General features: G+C 39.0%; 1 protein-coding gene and 1 pseudogene across 3 annotated transcripts in view; one reads left to right on the top strand and one right to left on the bottom strand.

The window, feature by feature from the left end:
* CHCHD3 (coiled-coil-helix-coiled-coil-helix domain containing 3) overlaps positions 1-20,925 on the bottom strand; it is a 267,194-nt gene that overhangs the window by 131,248 nt on the left and 115,021 nt on the right. The gene's annotated exons all lie outside the window — the stretch shown is intronic.
* LOC115303911 lies at positions 7,671-8,251 on the top strand (annotated as a pseudogene).

The raw sequence follows: 20,925 nt of genomic DNA, 5'->3' as shown, positions 1-20,925 counted from the left end.
ACGAGCCGTCGCTGTCGGACATGCGCGCAGTACCTGCCATCTCCAACTGTTCCCTTTTAGTCCGGACTCACAAGTTAAGGCGGCTCATGCAGGGTCTGAACGTCAAAGACAGACCACTGATGGACCCAAATCAAAGGGCTGGAAGGACAATATATTAGATCAGGCTCGTTACTGGCGCGTAAAACTTTTCTGCTAAAATTTCTCTCTTTCACATCCTACAAAATTTTAAGGACCTCCTTTCAATTTTTCCACCTGAGTTTCTCTTCCCAGCCGCAGCTTATAACCCTGGCTTATGAAAACGTCATAAAATCTAAGGACCTCAAAATCTTCCCCCTGGAGTCCCTTCATCTAGCCACTGTGTCCTGCCTCAGAATACCTTCTCTTAATTCCATTAATCTTCTGGCTTTGAGGGACTCCCAGCTGATCCTTTCTGCTCTGTGTCATCTGAAAAAGCAAAAGGCAAAAAGCAAGGTTTTCTAACATGAAAACCTTCCAGAGTACGGAAGTTTGGGACTTACAGCTGTCATTTTCAGAATCAGATATAACCCTGGGTCTTGATGAGTTTTGTCAGTGTGAAGCAGATTCTGGCCTGGGTCAGACAACAATGGTAGGCAAAAACATTCTCAATGTTCACAGAAACTGTTATTTTTCAAATGCAAAACTGCTATTATTCATTTATCAACTGAGTCACACACGTTACAGCATATTTTCCACAGGATCTGATGTCAGTTTCGTTGTATTTACTCAAATTCCACTCTGGTAGCTCTCGGCTCTGCCACCATCGATTCTGCCACAGTTGTCTAAGAATGAGCCCAAGCAATTCTACAGGTGTGCAGTACAGCAGGGTACACACATCTGTATCTGCACAACAGGGGTGCACTTCAACAACGGACACTGAAAGCGTCAGTCAGAATTCACTATAGGTAGCTTCTAAATTGTCCTAGGGCCCTAAAAACATAAAAAAGATAGTTTTCCTCTAGAGAGGAGGTTGTCAATCTTGGCTGCCCGTTGGAATCACCTGGAAGCTTTGGAAAAATTGCCACATCCTAGGTCCCACTCTGCAGAAATGTTGATTTCTTTGGTCTGGAGTGATATCTGAGAATCGATACTCCTTTTTTGTTTTGAAGCCCCAATCTGACTTGGTCCATATCTGGGTCTGCTGATCCTTCCCTCAAAAGACACCAGAGGTCAAAACACAGCACAGCTGAGCCAATGATCACAAGTATTGCAAAGGCTTATTAACGCTCACAGCAAGGGAGTCTGTGGGCAAGGGGGCCACAGGCAAAAGGGCTCTGCTGCGGGTACTAGGAGACAAAAAGGCTCTCCAGTGGGGCAAGGAGACAAAGGATGGCAGGAGCTGGGGATAGACACACAGAACTCCAGCACACCAGTGGGATTTCTGAATGATGCTGGCTGAGGACTAACTTCCGGTGGTCCATTCCAGTGGAGGGGAGGGAGATGTCAAAAGGGCAGGATAGGGTGCCCTTCTCAGTCTTTCTGGGAGTAACAGAAGTGAGTAAAGCAGCAGCATCTGACAATTTCCACCCTTGTTGATACTTAAAGTTTTGACAGTATCATTTTGCTGGCCGTGACTTATCGTGCCCAACTCCTTGTCTACATAGTCAAGTCAAGAAATACCACTACTCTAGCAGTACTTCTCAAACTTTAAGGTGCATGTTCCCCTGGGGATCTTGTTAAAATGCAGATTCTGCCTCAGTTGGTCTGAGCTGGGTCAGACAGTCTGCATTTAACAAGAAAAAGTTAAATGCTGCTCCATGGACTTCTGGCCCTGTGCCCCTCAACAGTCTGCCCTTGAGTTATAGGCCTCTCACAAATGAGTACCCCATAGTGGCCTTTGACTTACACATTCTATGTCTCTTTGGAGGATCTGTGGGTACTGGCAACATTGACAACACTGGGGATGGGGCACAGATAAGTGGAGAAATGCTGCACATCCATATTATAGCTCCTCGAAGATTCACTGCATGTCTTATGCATGGTCTGTCTCCCACTAGAATGTAAACTGAAAGAAAGAGGCACCATGGGTGTCACATGCCCCATCACAGCCCTGGAGCCTTCTGGCACAGAGCAGACACCCAAATTTCCTGACTCAAGGAGAGACTGGAAGAGAGGACGGGGCACCGCATGCCACGCTGGTGCTGGGTTACCCCAGTCTGTGCTACCAGTTCATTCCGAGCAAAGACAAGTGGGGCAATAACCTCAGTCTTGAATTCCAGCCAATACTTAACGTAGGTCTGCCTGGCAAAGGGTACGAGATGACTGATCCCTGCACCTTCTCATGTCTATTTATAACACATTGAGTATACGGTGTCCAGCATAACAGGAGACAAAATGGAAGAGGTATAACTGAAGAAAGACCTTTTTTTCCTCTTTGGTTTCCTTCAATTGCCATAATGAACTTGCCTGGCATAAGAGAACTTGAGAAAGAAAGGGAAGCAGTCTCCAGAAAGTATAACCTAAGCATAACCCTGAATCTAAACTCCACAGGACCCCCCAAAGGATCATGATGAAATGGCAAAGGAGAAACTCGGAGCCTCAGGAAAGGTATTAATCCGTCCTCAGATTTCAATCACTCATAAATGCCGCCTAGCAAAACTATCGAAGGTCCCACAAAATTAGAAAACTAACAAAATTACAAGTGTAAGTACCTGAGGCAGCACATAAGCAAGTGTAAAACCAATGAGACCCAGATTCTACTCGCTAGCATGAACCCAAAACACCAGCATGGATTCTCAATGATTTTCAAATTGTATGTTGCTACCTATTTAGTAAACTGTGAAATCGTATTAGTGGGTCACAATCTACTGTTTTTAAAAACAGAAACAGAAGAAAACAGAAAATATGAGGGCAGAAACCAGAATGAATAAAATACGGTATTCTTTGTGTTTCAATTAATTTATCTGTGTGCACTGAATCATAATTTAAAATGTATTATTGTAGGACACAATTAAAAACCCATCTAAACCAAGGAGGGCCATATTTTATATAGCGTCACACCTAAGTCAGTCATGTCCACATTTATACTACAGGGGCAGTACGGCATAGTTGCTCAAAGCCTAGGCCTGGAGCCAAAGTGATTGGCAAAGTGATTGCCTAGTGACTTCTGTAAGCCTCAGTTATTCCAATCACCGAACAGTAATACTATCACCTCATGCTATAACAATTAAATAAAATATAAGTGGAGTTCTTGGCACAGAGCCTGGCATGAGTAAGTGCTCGATAAAGTATTATGCATTATTATCACTGCTTAAATGTAGGTCTGGTATGTTTTTATTACATGATTTCAGTGGTAAAATACTAAAGAACAGGGGTTAAGGGAACTCAGGTGAGCAAGACGGTGGCTGTTATATAAGTGAAAACTGAGGAACTCAATTCTGGGGGAATCTACTTGAAATAAAGAGCTTGCCATTGCAAAAGGACAAGATGGAAGAGTCACTAACTCACAGAAATGCCACGAAGTTAAGACATAGCAAAGAAAGAGAGCACAGGTCAATAAAGGCACAAATTAAATTCTCCCACCAGGACACCTGAATCTTGCTGTTCTTTTAAACTGCCACCAGGAGATCTGACCATGGCCCACAAAAGTACAAGAGACCTAAGCTTGCCCCGTTTCCCAGTCTTATTCAAACGGTGAGGAGCGGCATGCTGTTCTTAAAAACCAATTGTTAATTAGAAACCCTGGAAAGCTGGACAGACCTCGTAACTATTAAATCCAATATCAAAAAGGTATGTGCCTAATTACTATATTTGCTTCTCCAACTGGTCTTGATGAAACATGCTGAAGTTATTTTCGACACAAGTGTCACCACTGGTAAAGCGCTCAATTTGCTGGCATCTCATCAATGGTACACTTGAAACTCCTATTGCTCGCTGTTAAACTAACAAGTTTATATTAGGCTAAACACAGTTTGGTAGCCATTGTCAAGAAAATTGGAGTTGCTCAGGCATGGCGGCAGTTACTGATGTTATTTGTTTGGAAGCCTTGTGATTTAGTGAATCACTAGCAATTGTTAAGCAAGTAATTAAACTATAAAGCCAAGACCTGTGATTTTCAGTCTTTTCAAAGCAATAATCATCAAAATTCCAAGTACCATTTAACTGATTCCCTTCTAAACATGCTGGCACCGTTTACGTTGTCATTCAGCAGTTGTATAGTTTATAAAAACTAGATTATGGCCTTTATAGAAATCATGTGCTACTCAACTACTCTGCTAAACAGGAGAGGTTTAAAAAAAATTCACAAAAACTATTTAAGAGAACTGGACATAAAGAGTTTTGGATTTGTTCATGCATATGGCTATCTTAGGTTTACTAGTAATTTGAAAGTCCTATTTTTAGGACTGAAATACTAAAATAACCAGACTATTGTTCTCATAACCTTTTCCAAACATAAGAATGCATTATATAAATTTCACAATTTCTCTAAGTGCCTTTAAAATTACAAGCAATTTAGTCTATGATTCATGTACCATACCAACTGCATGCAATTTTTTTTTTTACTTCGCATCTCAATTATATCTTAATATTATGGGGGTTGAAATGCATTAAATAAATCATATTTCAGACTCCTGGTACAGTAATAATACTTACATGCATTTTAGAAGAAATTGGCCTGCATTATAAATGTATTCATAATGTCATTACCTGCCTTTCCACGCTAACTGAAATATTAGGCGGTGGCACCTCCTTACTTCAAACCACTGGTGAACGCTTTTAGCAAGTCATCTGCTTATTTCGTGGATGGTAATCAGCTCCGTTAGCTAATATAATCCAATGTTTACCAACAGTAATATATCCGATATATAAACCAGCTCTTGTAATTAGTGGAACACTATTACTGATTAAGATTTGATCTGGTGGCTAGTATTTTTGCACTGTGTTCCATACTAGCTGACCTTTCATCTGTCAAAGGACACTGTTTTTTCGAAGTACCTTATTATTGTAAAGTGTTTTGCTTACAAAGCATACTGCCATTAAGGAAATTAATTCATTAAAAATCTGTTACTTAAAAACAATATCTCAGTGGTGTTATGACAGGAAAAAGAATTCCTAGCAAACACCTTCAACAAGTTAAGAAAATTCATAGCATTTTAGAGACCTGCCAACACAGCTCTTCTCTATCTTTCTAATTGTTAAACAGCAAATAATTGTGTCTTTGGTTTACATCCCTTCCTAAAAAACTTACATGGCATGTTCATGTACATTATCTCCTATGATGTTTTCGATCATTTCGTGATATAGGTCCCATGGCTATTAATCATGTCTATTTAACAGATTGAAAATACTGAGCCTTGTGGATGGTAAGTGACGTGCCCAAGGACAAAAAGTTAGTAACGGCAGGGATTCACACTCTTTCCCCCATGTGACACTGCAGACTTGATCATCTATTTCCAGAGCCTGAGAAAACAATTTGAGTAACCCATCAAAATGCAACAGAAAGACAGACTGTACACAACTTGCAAATTCCATTTGGAATTTGGTTTGGGGAGATCAATGTATTAAGTCCCAAATGAGCCTAGAAGTCCTTATTTAATCTACAACAAGGTTGAACTATGTGTGATCTTACGTACCCTAGCCACTCTTGATACCACTGTCTCTAAGGAAATGCGCATGTCAGGTGGAAACAGGACGCCAGAAAGCTGTCCCCACGGGTCATAGTCCAGAGCAGTAGAGCTCCTCCAACTGTCTTCTCACACCTGCATCTCCAAGGAGGCCCCCAGCCCCCAGGCCACCAGCAGCAAAAGACTAGGAAAGAAGAAGCCTCTCAAGGCAGAAAGTTCAGATCTTGGGGGAAGAAAGCAGCAGAGTCTGACAGAGGAGTTGGAGCTGAGGACCGCACAGCCACCGTCCCATGAGGTGTGGGGTGCAAGGAACACGAGTGTGTGAGAGCTGGGGGCTGGGGAAAGCAGGGGGAAGCCCGGTGGCAGCAGGCTATCCCTGCACAGATCCCATTCTGGATCGCTCATGAATGAAAGGATCTGGGCTCTCTGCTGTCAGCGCAGAGCCTGCTTCAGATCCTCTGCCTCCCCCTTCCACACTCCCCGGTCCCGCCCCACCTGTGCACGTGTACGCGTGAGCATGCCCGCTCGCTCGCTCTCAAAAATAAACAGTAAAAAAAGGATTTGCTAATACAGTATAGGGAATACAATAACAAAACATACTAACCCTTCATGAGATGAGTACACACAAAAAGAAGAGGGCTTTACATGGTTTCAAATACTGGGAACTGTCACTTACTTGCTTAGACATTAAAGAGTCCTTTGAACAAACAGGAAGGTTTGGAGAAGAGAAATGAAGAGGGTATACTCAAGCATCAAAGTCAAGAGTCTGGGGGGAAGAAAATGCTTGAAATCTCATAATAAATTTAAAAGCAAAGCAAAGCAAAACAAACCTGAAAGACATATTGGGACAAATGAGTTTGTGGTATTCTCATTTATATTAATTGTCATCATAATTTCTCCTACGGTTCAAATTGATTAATTCAAATGTCTTTTCCCAGGAGCCCATCAACAAATAGTCCCTATGGACATAGTCTCTTTTGAGGGAAACTATTAAGTAAACACACAGCTCCATGAATGTATCACGTGGAAAACTACTTCCTCTAAGGAACTAGATATCTAAAAGGTGTGAGCGATAGAAGGCAGAAACAGAATACATTTGTCACTCCCATTAGCATTATTAGTGCTAATGAGAAAGTACATGAACAAGAACATACACCTCTTAATTTGAATGTGTTACAAAGAGAGACTAGATTAGTCACAGCTACCCAGATTAAATTTTAGCACTTAATGCTGAAATACTACAAGAGGCAATGCTTACAGTGGTTTTGCAGCAGGATTTCAGCTATTTAATTACAGTTTTCAAACCATTTAACACCTCTTGGCACACAGAAGCTATATGTGTGTATGCATGTGTGTTATTCAGACTGTTCAAGATTTTAGGTATAACTCAATTATCTGCATCCCTGGGAAATAAAGTACTCCATTTAAGTGCATTTTCTATATAACTGAGGCTTATATCTTCATGCATCCTAAATCCCTGATTAAATCTGTGGCCATCTGTAAAGGAAATCTTTCCTCAGAGTATTTCATTTCCCTGTCTCCTTACAGGCAATTGAACAGAAAGTAGTAAAGTGCTTCCAAGTTGTTTTGCTTTATGGATGAATCAAGGCCATCATTAGGAATATTCACCAGGGGCACCTGGGTGGCTCAGTTAGTTAACCGTCTGACTTTGGCTCGGTCATGATCTAGTAGTTCAAGAGTTCTAGCCCCACATCAGGCTCTGTGCTGACAGCTCAGAGCCTGGGGCCTGCTTCGGATTCTGTGTCTCCCTCTCTCTTTGCCCCTTTCCAACTTGCGCACTGTTTCTGTCTCTGTCTCTATCTCTATCTCAAAAACAAATCAACATTAAAAAAAATTTTAAGGAATATTCACCACTGATGTGCTTTCATACAGTTCCTACTTTCTATATTTTGTCTCTTCCTTCTGTATCAAGTCATTAGCAGTCATTTCTCCCACGATCACAGTGACAGTTTCGAATTTACAGATTCCATTATTCACTCCAGTCTTAGGGTTTGTTGCATCTTCCATGGACTGGTAGGGCAAATAACCAAACATGTTACAAAATATATTCAAGCCTTTCCAGTCAAGATGGGCACTTGCAAGTACATCCAGAAGCTATGGAGGAAGAAGTTGCCCAATATAGTGCATTTTCTGCTCGGGTAATCAACTGCCAATACTACCAGCTCTCTGTGCTACACAAGGCCCCTCAGCCAGCCTGGCCCAATAAAAAAAAAAATGAAGACATGGGTACAAGGCCAAGATTAATGTGCAACGTGGTGGCCACAAAAAGCCCAGCATCTAGGGGTGCAACCAACGGCCAGCTTGTCCATCATGGTGTTAACCAGGTAGAGTTTCCCCCAAAGCCTTCGGTCTGTTGCAGAGGAGTGAGCTGGATGCCACTGTGGGGCTCTGAGAGTCTTGAATTCATACTGTGCAGAAGAAGAGTCCACATGCAAATTCTTGGAGGTTATACTCATTGATCCATTCCATGAAGAAACCCTGACACCCAGGAGATAACCAAACCAGCACAGGGAGATGCGAAGGCTGACACCTGCAAGCCACGAAAGCCAAGCCTTGGAAAGGGTCCCAAGTTCCACCACACCACTGCTGGCTCTCGTCAAGTGGGATGGAGAAGCAGCAACACTGTCTAGCTCCACCGTTATCATTAATATAAGTGATGCTTGTAAAACTCTAAGCTAAGAAACTATTTGGGGGGGCCAGGGGGAGGGATATATATATATATATTCAATAGGCATCAATAGGGCTAGGAATGGGGACATAAGGAAAAAAGCATACGGTTTTATTATTCTGATTAGTACTCAAATTGAATGAGTGAAGTATTATTGCATTTACTCTATCAGTTTCCACTTTTTGAGAAGACAGTAGGGGACCTCTTAAGGACCCCAGACACCACATCTAAGATCCAAGTTTAAACATGACAAAAGAAGCCAGTTTCTCAATGATGAATATCCGCTCAAAATAACTTAAAGCCGATGCTTCCCAATCATAAAGGTGGGCCTAATTTTTAGGCAGGCCCATTTTCATCCATTCTTACATGATTCCATGTGCTAAAGGTCTCCTGCTGTGTGTGTTCAAATAAACCAAAAGGATTATGGTGGGGCAGCAATTCTTTGGATTCTTCTCTCAAATCTGTGACTACATCCAACATAAGAAGTGGCCAATTTCACTACTTACAACATTTCTGAGATTTGTAGTCCTCCTCGAAGACTACGCCAGATTTCTTACACCGGCACTGGGTGGGACTGGGGGCAGGGGACCAGCTGCCGCTCCTGCCCAGGCATCCATATGTAGGCACCACTCCTGAGGCCATCCTCCGCTATCCTCACTCCGCTAGGACTCTCCCTGCTGCTCAGCATAACCACAATTCAGCTCACAACAATGCCTCTCCATGTCCTCTTCAAAACATCCCCTCTGAGACCATTAGCCACTCAATGGAACAGCTACTCCTAGACTGCGGTTCTTTCTGAAGGCTCTGCTCCTCTACAGAGATTTGTCACTTGAGATTCCACCTCTTCAACCACAGCCTCCTTATTTTCTTTTTATCCTCCTTAACAAACTCTAACTCTCAAACCTCTCACCTTCACCAACCAATTGCCCACATCCTAGGGATGCTGAGTTCTCTACATTGCTGGAGACACCAAAAATTAGGAACTCAATCCTGTTCTCCTTAACAGCATCATCTCCCCTCATTGCATTTCCAGTAAACCGTTTGGATAGAAGGATGCTCAGATAGGGCAGAATCTAGTCAAGGAGCATGAGGTGTTTGTGAAAAGAACAGGGCAAAGTGGGAGAGCACTAACAACAGCACTTGGCTTCCCGTGTGCAACTGTGGAATCTCTGTGTAGATCTCCCAATCCTTGTTAGCAGAGCCAAACCCACTACAAACATCGCTACCTACAGAAATGTAATAGGAGTACAGTGATGAAAGTTTACAAAGGACACAACTCCTCTCTATGAACTTCCACAACAAGCCTCTGAAGTAGCTGTGGTCATTTGAAAGATGAGGAAACAGACTCAGAAGGCTGGATAGTGGCCAAAATCATATCCTGAACGAGCAGAAGAGCTCGGGAGCAAGTCACCCTGAGTCACCTGACCTCTTCCAGTGTCATCCCCATAACAATTCTTGGCCCGTATTTGTTGTCAGGGACCATCCAGGAGGCATACACTTGTTTCTAATGAGGTCAAGAGATGCTTGGAGAAGGTAATGCAGAAAGTCACACAAGGCAGAAGGGGAGAACACTGTTACATTCATTTAAAAAAATCTGCACAGTGACTTGTTTATCATCCTTGATAAAGATGAGAACAAGGTTTGAAATTATTTATGATGTATAACAGTTTAATGGAGTATAAAATAGACTTTCTTTTTTGCAGTTAGTAAAAGTTGTGGGGTTCTTAATGTTGCCACATCCAGACTGAGCCTGTATCCTACTCATCCAGACTTTTGACAGAAGCATCAATTTTCTAAATTGTTCTCTAACAACTACAAGAAAGAAAATCACTCTCAGTGTTAATAATTGCAATTCTCTGAAGATCCTAAAGAACCCACTATAATTTCACATCGCTGATTCCTGTGGCTTTATACATCAGAAGAATTTTCAGACAGTTTCTCCTGTGTGATTTTAATATTAAAAGAAGATATCTATATGAAATACACCAAAGAACTAAAAATGATATGATAGGATCCAGACTGGTATTACAGACTTGAAAGTGCTGTATGACAACATCCATAAAACATGAAGAGAGCAAAATACATCACACAAATGTCCTCTGTAAAAGCAAACAAGTACTTCGCTTTGTTCATAATGAAAACAGGAAGAGTTAGCTAAATGAAGTTCACAGGTGAACCTCAACAAATAACAAACTGATGTTATTTATTAATAGCAAAATCCACATTACGTGTGATGTCTATCTACCACCGTGTTTCTGACTGGCTCAAAGTTCAAAACATCCCGCCATGCAAGAGTAATAAACGGATTGGTACCAAATAGCCAGATGAGACTCTAGCAAACAATGAGAGCAGAAAAAAGAAAGGATAATGAGTAAGCATGAATAGATCCTTTAAAAAATAAACTACCAGGTATCTAAAGTAATATTAGGAGCACAAAAATTTCTATTTACATATACTTTCCAAATACTTTATAAAGTTATTTCAATGCACAAAGAATAACCAAGGGTCTCAGGTATGAAAATACTTACTGAAAAGAGACTAATATTCACTGGAGAGACTAGATGAATTGTATCAATAAAGAAATTTTAAAAATTAATGGTCATGATTGGGGAATTGCCGTGATAAATGTTTTAAGGTATAAATCCACAATAATTTAGATAATGTGCTATTAGTTCAAGAATTGGCAAATACAGCAAACAAACAATTCAACACCAGAAGCCTTAATTCTACATTAGAACTTGGGTATGAAATAACCAAGATATCTCTAAGGAGAAGGGATACATTATTAATTTTAAAAATTGCTAGTGGCAAAACTGCCTAGGAAAAAACCTCGTAACATATGCCAAAATAAATACAAGAATGAATAAAAATCCCACTGTAAAACAATGAGAACAAAGTAAAAAGGAAAATAAAGCTAATTAAATCTTACAGACAGAAACCTTTCTAAGCATATATTCACTACAGAAAGAAAAGTGATAGATTTGACTTTCAAAAACTTGAAACATAAAAATATTTTTAAATACTGGAAAAAAAGGTTATGAATGGGCAATTCACATTACCAGTGTGAATAAAAACAAAAACATTCGAATATACCCTCTGACCCAACAAATTTACTTCTAGAAATTTATTGAAAAACAGAAAATACATCATGGATATCTGCAAAGATTTAGCCCAAGAGTACCTTTTCCTCCCTATCTTTGTTGATAAAATTTAAAACAGGAAGAGCAGCCAAAAAAGGAACCGGTCAAATATCCAAACTGTACATCCATGAAAAGATTGCCACAGGGGAAAGAAATAATGTAGAAAAAACATGGATAGCCTGCTTCTGCATTAAATAGATTTTAAAATAGTAATAATACAACATGAGCCCTAACCGGTACCTTCCTACCCCACATACACACTCCCCGAAAATATACATATGAATGCATCTGTCTGTCCACACACATCATGGTAAAAACAGAAATCATACATAAAATGTTAACAGTAGTTAGTCTCGGGCGTGGTAGGATTATGGATACCTTATTTTGCACAAATTTTTGACAACAAACATTCAGTTTTATTTCATGTGAATATAATCATCTATATATTACATCATTGTCTTCCAAAATGGAAGTCTTACTCTAAACTCTCTTTTGTTGATCTCCATATCAAGACAGAGAATTTCTTCACTAACTTCATAGGCAGTTACTGTAACTTACTTCTCTTAGGTTACAAAACTTTGTAAGTTGATTTCCTTGGTTTTCCAGGTACACAGTCTGCAAATAGTGGAAATTTTACCTCTTCCGTGGTCTCTCTTCTATATTTTGCCCCTGGTTTCACTGCAAAAGTACTAGTTAGTACTTCCAGAGCAAAATAAATAACGGACATCTTATGCTGCTCCTGACTTTAATGGGAATGCTTCTTTTAAATCACCATTAGGAATCATAATTGGTTCTTGGATTTTAGAGGTTTATTTAAATATTAATTTTTTAAAAGGCTTACCTTAAGAGTGTACACTGTTGCCTCAAACTAAAAAGAATTAATTAATTATGCACAATGATATAAGATTAACCTGAAGTAACACTTTTCAAATAAGGCATGGTATTTCAGAACTCTATATTTTGTGGGAAAGGAATATGACAGATTAAATTTCTTCAACTGTGTGTTTATTAATACACACACACAGACACACAAACACACACCAATTGGGTTGTCAAGCACCTAAATGAATTCCTATATTTTACTGAAAGTTAAAAATAATACACCTTAGTAAATGACCACAAACTTCTTCTCTTTAAAAGTGATGTAAATAAAGAAAAGGGAAGAGACCAAAAGAAAACATGCAAGAGGAAGCTGGACACATAATGTTAACATGGAGAGTAAGCAATCAATTGTGTAACACTCAATGAAGTAAATTCAAGTTGCATTAATAAAATTTGTTTTAAAAGAGCTTTTAAACAGAAAAATTAAGCTACTGAAGATAACTACTGAAGATGCACTAAAATGTAGACCACCGACACCAGGCACACAAAAAGTGCTCATGAAAGTTTCTGAATTAAATCTGAACCACAATCCACACTAGTCAGCAACTATACTAATAAGCACAGGAGATTCTATGATACATGGTCTTCAGAGGCAGACTTACAAAGGTCACATAAAACCTTTTTATGGAAAATGGTAAACAGAACCATCTGTATGCACCCACTATCCAAACAGACACTAGGAATTATAAAATGGATAAAAACAAGTATTACATCCAACCCTGAAAAGTTATGGGGATGATTATTATACTTGGTTTTGATAAGATATGTTCAGTTACCCATAGGAGAATAATCTGACTAAAAACTTTAGTTGGCCATTTTGGGGGAAAGAAAACAATAAGAAACTCAAGAGTATCTCAATTATTTTTGGAAGGTATCTGATTTGGTGAAAATTAGGACCAAACAGGGCCTGGAACAGGGTAGCCACTCATTAAATATTTTTGGAATAAAAATCAGCCAATTTTAGAGCCTTCTGATTGGAACATCACTTGAAATTTTGTGTAACCTTGCTCGATTTGGCTGAGAGGCTGAGTTCATACTGGACTCTTGCGTCATTTAAGACCTCACTAAGTTGAGAATGCCAAATGTTAAATTTATGGCAATAGGTCAGAGTTAACTCCAGGAATTTCCACCCCAAAATGATTGATTTCATATTCTAATTTATAAATATATAGGCAGAGTAAAAATTTATATATATCAAGCTAAGGTCTCAAGTGACAGGATTCTGGGGTGCTTGGGTGGCTCAGTCAGATGAGCATATTACTTTGGCTCAGGTCATGATCTAACAGCTCAGGAGTTCGAGTCCCATGTTAGGCTCTGTGCTGACAGCTCAGACCCTGGAGCCTGCTTCGGTTTCTCTGACTCTCTCTGGCCCTCCCCTGCTGCGCACTCTCACTCACGCACTTTCTCTCTCCCTCTCAAAAATAAATAAACATTTTAAAATTTTTAATAAAGTGATAGGATTCTATTTCAGTGCAAACTTGTATCTCTTATAAGTGGGCTTACAACCTGATACATGATATTTTATCATATAAATGGATGAACGAATAAATGTCTTTAATGAGAAGAAATGTCTGAATTGTATATTGTCTTGTTTTTTAATGTTCAAATCCACAATAACCTTTATACCATCTTAAAACTTTTGCCAAGCCACTAAGTTTCATCAGTTGTCTATTCGACAAAAGAATGTATGTGAATCAGCGTTCTTTGGCTAAATAAGCATCACTTTTACCCACTTTTGAGACATGAGCTAGTGAGTACTTAATTACAAGACAGACCACTCTATTAAAATACTAGAAAATCTAATAAACATTGTTGCTTTTTATATAAAAATGTTTTAAAAACAAGCTGACAAAAAATAACTTAATAAAATAACTTCCTTACATGTATGGCTAATCACTACTATTAGTGCTTTAAATTTATTATGTAGTATCATAGTTGAAGGCATAACTTTATTAATCAAAAATTAAATGAAACAAACCACGTAGCACAAATAACCAGAAACAAAGGGTACTTTATCTCAATATCTAAGCACAACTATTTAGCTTTTGTACTAATTTATTTTCCTTCCTGTCTCCTTATCAAAGCAAATTCAATAGCAACTTCACTTTATTTTAAAACTTGACACAAAAATTTCAGGGAAAGAAAAGAAAAACAAATCTCTGATAGCAGTAAGCATGCAAGATAGTTTCTAAAATTAGAGCTTTAAAAACTTGAGATGCCCCTCAAATTCAAAAGACATATGGAAATGAGTACCGTAGATTTTTAAAGCTTAAATAAAGATCATTAAGTTTTATATTTAATAGATATAAAAAGGCCCAAATGTTTAGTGTAATGGCTGAGCACCTCAATTTATTTTTGAAAGTTGTATTTTCCAAACGAAGTACACTGATAGTGTACTAAGTATATCATTTATTTGATGGTGTTATAATAGTATCATTGCATTTGATAATATGGAACCACATGATGATTATGTTTAAGATAAGCACAAAAACCTGATGGCCAATTTTCCAATGTTAAACTGTAAGAGAAAAAAATCTATCAGGTACCCAATTTATATAATTAAACATTGAGTAAAGTCTAATATCCTCTGGTGTGTGTCAGTTTAATTACTATATTTCAAATATGATGTACAGATTATCAGTAAAAACTCCAAAAGGACTATCATCATAAAATAAAACTGTGACAGTGATTCCCCAAGCAGTCACAAAACATAGCCATTAGGAAAAGGATGTAGGGACAAATCCAAAAATGAGGATAAATAAATACACAAATGTTGTAATGTCATTATCAAATAATAAAACTAGTATTTTAAACAAACACACTCATCAGGCTAAGAGCTCCAATTTTGGAACTTCCGTCTTAGCCTTCCAAAAACCTCAAGAACAGCGGCCTCATTACTTTACAGTCACTCCTCGTGTCTCATTGAAAATGTTGTAACAGTTCCATCACCCAACAGTCTTGATTCTAAATGACTTCAGCCTGTTCCCAAAATATCAGATCTATTCTCAGCTGATGAAGATTTATCACTTGGGAGGATATTCAAAGGAATGAGCTTTTAAAGGCAATTCTTGGAAGAAAGAGGGGGAAAGGAAGAAAAGCAAGAAGAGGGCGGGGAGGGGCAGGGCAGGCAGGATAGGGAGAGACTCTGAGCAGGGCAGTTCTAATAAAACCAATACAGCAGCTTCAGGGAGGCTCCTGTAGAAGGAAGAACACTTACTGTGTGAGTTCAGTTTGTTCTTAAAAAATCCTCATGACATGCTGGTCATACTTCCACAGGCATGAACTGGTTGACAGTGTAGACTCTTGAATGTTTATGTGACCAACAATGATACCCAATTCAAGAAGAAAAATCTTCTATGGGAAATCAGCCACTAATGTTCAAATAACGTATGTCTACTCAACATAACATATAAATGGCTTTTTAGTCTAAGATTTTTTCCTCCATTTCATAACTGACAATTGACTTTCTCACAGCTAAAACTTTAAAATGGCAAAACAAAATTTGAAGACATTTTCTGTAATTAAAAAAGGCTGCTTAGATGCTGAGAGAGAATTTTTCAAGGATAATGTTGCTTTTCACTTTTCCCTTCAAAGACTCAAATGAAAGAGAAATGTGTTGAAATCAAGTAATTAGAATTCCATTTGGTCCATCACCCCTTTTCAAAATTCCTTTAAAGAGTCAAGATTTTACTGACAACTTTTTATCACTATAATATCTAGGAAAATAATAGTATGTGGTATTTTCCAAAGAATATATGTAATCAAAAACTCAATATGATTTATAATCACAAAGGAGTTGTCAAGGTATGTTAAATATCTAAATACTTTTTAAATTGGCTTCCCATCAGAAAGCTCAAATATCAGTCTTAAAGACCTTGTAATTTTGGCAGACTGATAACTTCTCATAATATCTTTCTCACCTTTATCCATAAATGGGCCTCTGATGTTTAGCTTGGCTGTTATGGGGGTGGGGGTTAGAGAGAGGGAGCATTTCCTAGCTTCCTTTGATTCTGGGTGGGGACTCGTAAGTAATTCTGACCAAAGTAATATCTGTACCTATCAGGGCTCATCCTAATAGAGAAAGGATATAGCCTCAGCCCCTGACACTGTCCCATTGTGTGGAACAAAACCATGACAATGTGCTTTCTTCGACCCTATGGGTAAAGACTAAACATAAACTAATAGAAAACTTAAAATTGCAAGTTCCATCTTTTAGTAAGCCTATATTTATTTGCCTACGTAGTATAATGGTAATTGTTGCAGAATGCAAAAATGCATATGATATCCTTCAGAAATTGATAATACCTTTTACCATTTCAGTCAAATGACTTTAAATTTTAAGTAGTCTCATTAAAAAAAAATCTAGAACAATGAACAAATGACCTCAAAGAGTATTGATATTTCAAATAAATTTTTAAAAATTCCTATCTTAGAGTAGTTCAAATAAGTCTTAGGACCCTTAAAAATCAAATTCTTTGATTCTAAAGGACCAAAAAAAGGAAACAGAAATGATCTCCCCAAAGGTGCAAAATTTTAGTAGAGTTGAGTCTACAAACACCACCCCAGAGGCGCAGAGAAGAATTAAAACCATATTCAATGACTGGAGTTAAAAGACAAATCCAATTCAGAAGCCCTGGCCCCTCCAATTGTCACCTGCATAAACACGGCCATATCTGAGTTCCTCCAAGTGGGTCTCAAGTTTGCCTTGATAAGTGGGATAGTATGTGCCAGTCTACTTCACAGTGCTGTTCTAGACATTAAGTATGGGAAAAAGTACTTTATAAGTGGGTTCAAAATAATAAGATCCTTTGCAAATACAAGGATGTACACATGCTAAAGTATACAGTGACTTTCATTTTTAAAAAGGAAAGAAAGCCATTTGTTTAAAAAAAAATCACATCATTGTAAATGTATTTCAGGAAAAAGATGGCTTAATCTGCTGCTCTCAAGATTTCCCCCTCACAACTAAGTAAATAACGAGGCTAATATTTACAAGTATTATGTTAAAATGACACACAACCAACAAAACATTTCTCATCTTGTAAGATGGGAAAAACATTGGTTCCATCATTGATCATTAATCAGAAGGTGAGAGACCCCCAAAGGGCCATCCGAACACAGATCAGAAGGCCTACAGGGGGAAAGGGGGCTAAGAAATCCCACAGTTTTTTAAGTTTTTTATTTAAAAATTTGTTTTCTTAACTATTTTCCAATGCCTGAAAAAATAATTCCCAGAGAGTACATTAAATGCTGTCAATTGTGTTATACTGTATAATATGTTGCTATGTGGTTTCTCAATTTTATCAAAATTACATTTGAGAGAATGAAAACCATTTGTCTACATTTAAAATTCCTCATCTCTACAACTCAATATTTTTCCTTGATGCATTCTAAATGCCCTAGTAGAAATTATTTTGAAAAGAAACCATTAAAGGTATGCTAATGACTCTGAATTGTGACAGATGCTGTGGAAACAGGCCTGTTGGCTGAGGCACAGCACCATTAACTATCTATCATAAAGTACTCTGGACTTGCTCATTTATTACTGCTGCGTTGCTCGGGGGGGGAGAAAAACAGCAAGAGTTTCTCTTTCTGAGGCAAAAATCATAAGCCACTCACTTATTCTAATGTCATGATCCCCACTGTTTGTCTGCATGATAATTAGGAAAATCAGAAGTAGTGAAATATTGCTTTAACAACGTGATTGGAATTAAACCATTAAAAAGACCAAGGAAAAAGTTCCATGTGCTTACTAACTGGTGAGTCTCCAACATTAGACACCCACTGCAGGCAAATCATATCCTATTTCCTAGAAATGAATCAAGGTGTGGAATTGCAAGCCTCATAGGGAGGTGTGGGGGGAGAGGGGAAGAAGAGAAGAATTAAGAGAGAAGAGTGGAAACAACACATCATTACTCTGAGAACCTCTTGTTACAACCTGTTAAGAATATTTGTTGATCACCCATTTTGAGAAGAAACACTGGCCCAGACACTGAGGCAATCAAGTAGTAGACCAGTGTGTTTTACGAAGTGACTACATGCACGTTGGCTCACTGGATCCTACCAAGAAGGCTATAAAGAAAACATCATGCTGCTTTTGGAAGAGAAGAAACTGAAACTCGGCTACAAGAGAGGGGACTGACTCAGTGTCTCAGGCTCATTGGCTGAAGCGCCCAGAGGTCAGGTCTTCCTTCCGTCTTTAAGGCCAGTGCTCTTTTCTCAAAGACTAAATACAAATAAGGTGATGTGAACTGGGCAAGGACAAGAGGTACCAAGGGTGGGGATAGCTTCTTTAAATCTCTACAAAAGTATGACAAGTATGACTACATATAACATGCTAATACAGCTGTTACAGTCACATTACATGGAAGAAGCTTGAAAACGTACGTGGGCACCAGGCCCTGGCATGCCCAGTGAACAGCAGTGTTCGGCTGACACAAAAGCCTGACCGACCACAGGACTGCCAGGCACCAACGAGAGGAGCGGGGGCCTTGCTTCTCTCACCTTCATCAGCTGTTCACAATGAAGGCTGGAAATTTAAAATCTTGTGTTTTAAAAATGCACTTGCTCAGGCCCCAGCCTATAGCTCCCAGTCCACTTGGGCATTTGTTTTTTACCAGCTTCCAGGGGAAGCTGGGGACCTGCAGCCTTGGGAACCCTAGAGTCACAGTGCCTCCTACCGCACACCTCCACACACACTAGATAGAGAAACAGACGTTGGCACAAAACTCACAGCTTTAAAAGTCGGCTACAGATTTTACGAGAGTTAAGTGAAGGACAGGAAGTGTAGTAAAGAATTAAACAATAAACAATCCTGTCCAGGAAAGTAATACCAAGCCTGAGAGATTTTTAACTACAGAAAAGGAACGCACTCAAGACAGCCATAAATGGATGGAGGAGAAGTTCGCTTTCACAGAGAATACAATACGCTCACACTATAGTTAGTGTTTGCTGGGCAAAGGTATTTGACAAAAGGTGTTATAACACTCTAAGCTCAAAAGTTTGTACTCATAATTGGGCACTGAAGTCCAAATTATAGACTATAGTTAAACTAAATGCTCATTACCTGCAGAAAGATTCTAAGTGTCTCCCTTTTCATGCAAGTTGCCCACAAGGACTCAAGAATAATGATAACCAGGGAGGTAGCCGTAAAAGACTGCACCTCTCGACACCTTTGAAGTGTTCTAAAGAGGTATTGCCTTACAGCCATCTATATAGAAGTCAATGTGTCCATTATTTACTTATTCTAGAACCACATGGTAATAAATTCAATACTATATTCAATACCTGAATTAATAATACTAATAGGCACCTAGTCTGCCCAGTGATAAGGACTGTTTAAATGGCAAGTGCATCATTTATATGTAAAAGTCCATGAATTTGTCATCTATACACTTCATCATGGAAATCTGTGACACCTAGTCTAGAAAAGAACCTTATAGAGTCTTCTACTCTATGTAACTTTTAGCAAAGTTACTAAGTGATTATAATCTTCTCAAGTGCTTTGAGTTTCATATATTGCCAGGAGGTATTCAAGTATAATGAAGACTCTAAAGATACCAACCATCGTATGTACGAACGGGGCCCTGTCACCTACTGGCTTCAGGCTCTTAGATGAATGCACCCAGGAGGATCACCCAAGGTCATGCTCCACCTAACAGAACAGATCCATCATTTCATTGACCACAGCAGCCCAGAATTGGCTTGAATCGCCATTATAACCAAGATTTGGACTACTGAACGAAACAAAGGAGTCCCTTCACAGCTGACTTTCCCTGGCCTAACGCTGCCTATTCAGATGGATTTCCTTCGACAGCTACCCGGGAGGGAGGTTCCAACAGGGCTGCTCAGCTACTGGTATCTATTGTGGACAAGAGAAACTGCATTCAGTGAGCATAACTGGGCTCCTACTGAGTGCAAAACCCTGTGTGAACATGCAAGCATAAAGGGCATAGTTCTCTTCTGCCTTTCCCACCTCTACAATGGAAATGACATTCTAAAATGAGAGATGAACACACTCTTGACCAGATCTTACTTTCTCCAACAGAGAGTAAAGGTCATGAGTAAAGAGACCACGTGTTCTGGTTTCCTTGGGATGTCCCAGTTCAAGTGCACTGTACTAATGAATTAATAGTGCCTCCTTCCACTTTTCCTGTTCAGATGATAAATTATAGGGTCGCCCTAGTAATAAAAGAACTATGAACAAAAGGTTTTAGGAATACAGAAAAACTGTGAATCATTTCTGAATTAGGAAATCAGGAAGGCTTTATAAAAGAGGTATTTATGTTGTGCTTTGAAATGAAAGGCAAAATTTAAATGAGCAGGCTCAGAGGTGGGTGGAAAAATAGAGGACGACTTTGCAGGCTGAGGGACCAGCCTGAGGAGGTACAAGAAGCAGGACACATCTGCTGCCTGCTTATGAGACACTTACTAGTTGAACTACCTTATTTTGTAAATGGCAGTCCATTTTATGGCTACTCAAAGTGTCCTGAGAGCAAGGATCATGCTCAATCTGTGTCCCTCCGGTCCAGACACAGCATCTACACAGAGGAGGTACACAAAACCTATCAGGTAATAATTACGTGTGGCGATTCAACTGAATAAAGTGGGGCGTGCAACATCATGTTATGTC

The sequence above is a fragment of the Suricata suricatta genome, chromosome 2 (genome assembly GCF_006229205.1).
Source record: "Suricata suricatta isolate VVHF042 chromosome 2, meerkat_22Aug2017_6uvM2_HiC, whole genome shotgun sequence".
Lineage (NCBI taxonomy): Eukaryota > Metazoa > Chordata > Mammalia > Carnivora > Herpestidae > Suricata > Suricata suricatta.
Note: the sequence above shows the minus strand (reverse complement) of the source record. Positions and strands in the feature narration are given on the sequence as shown.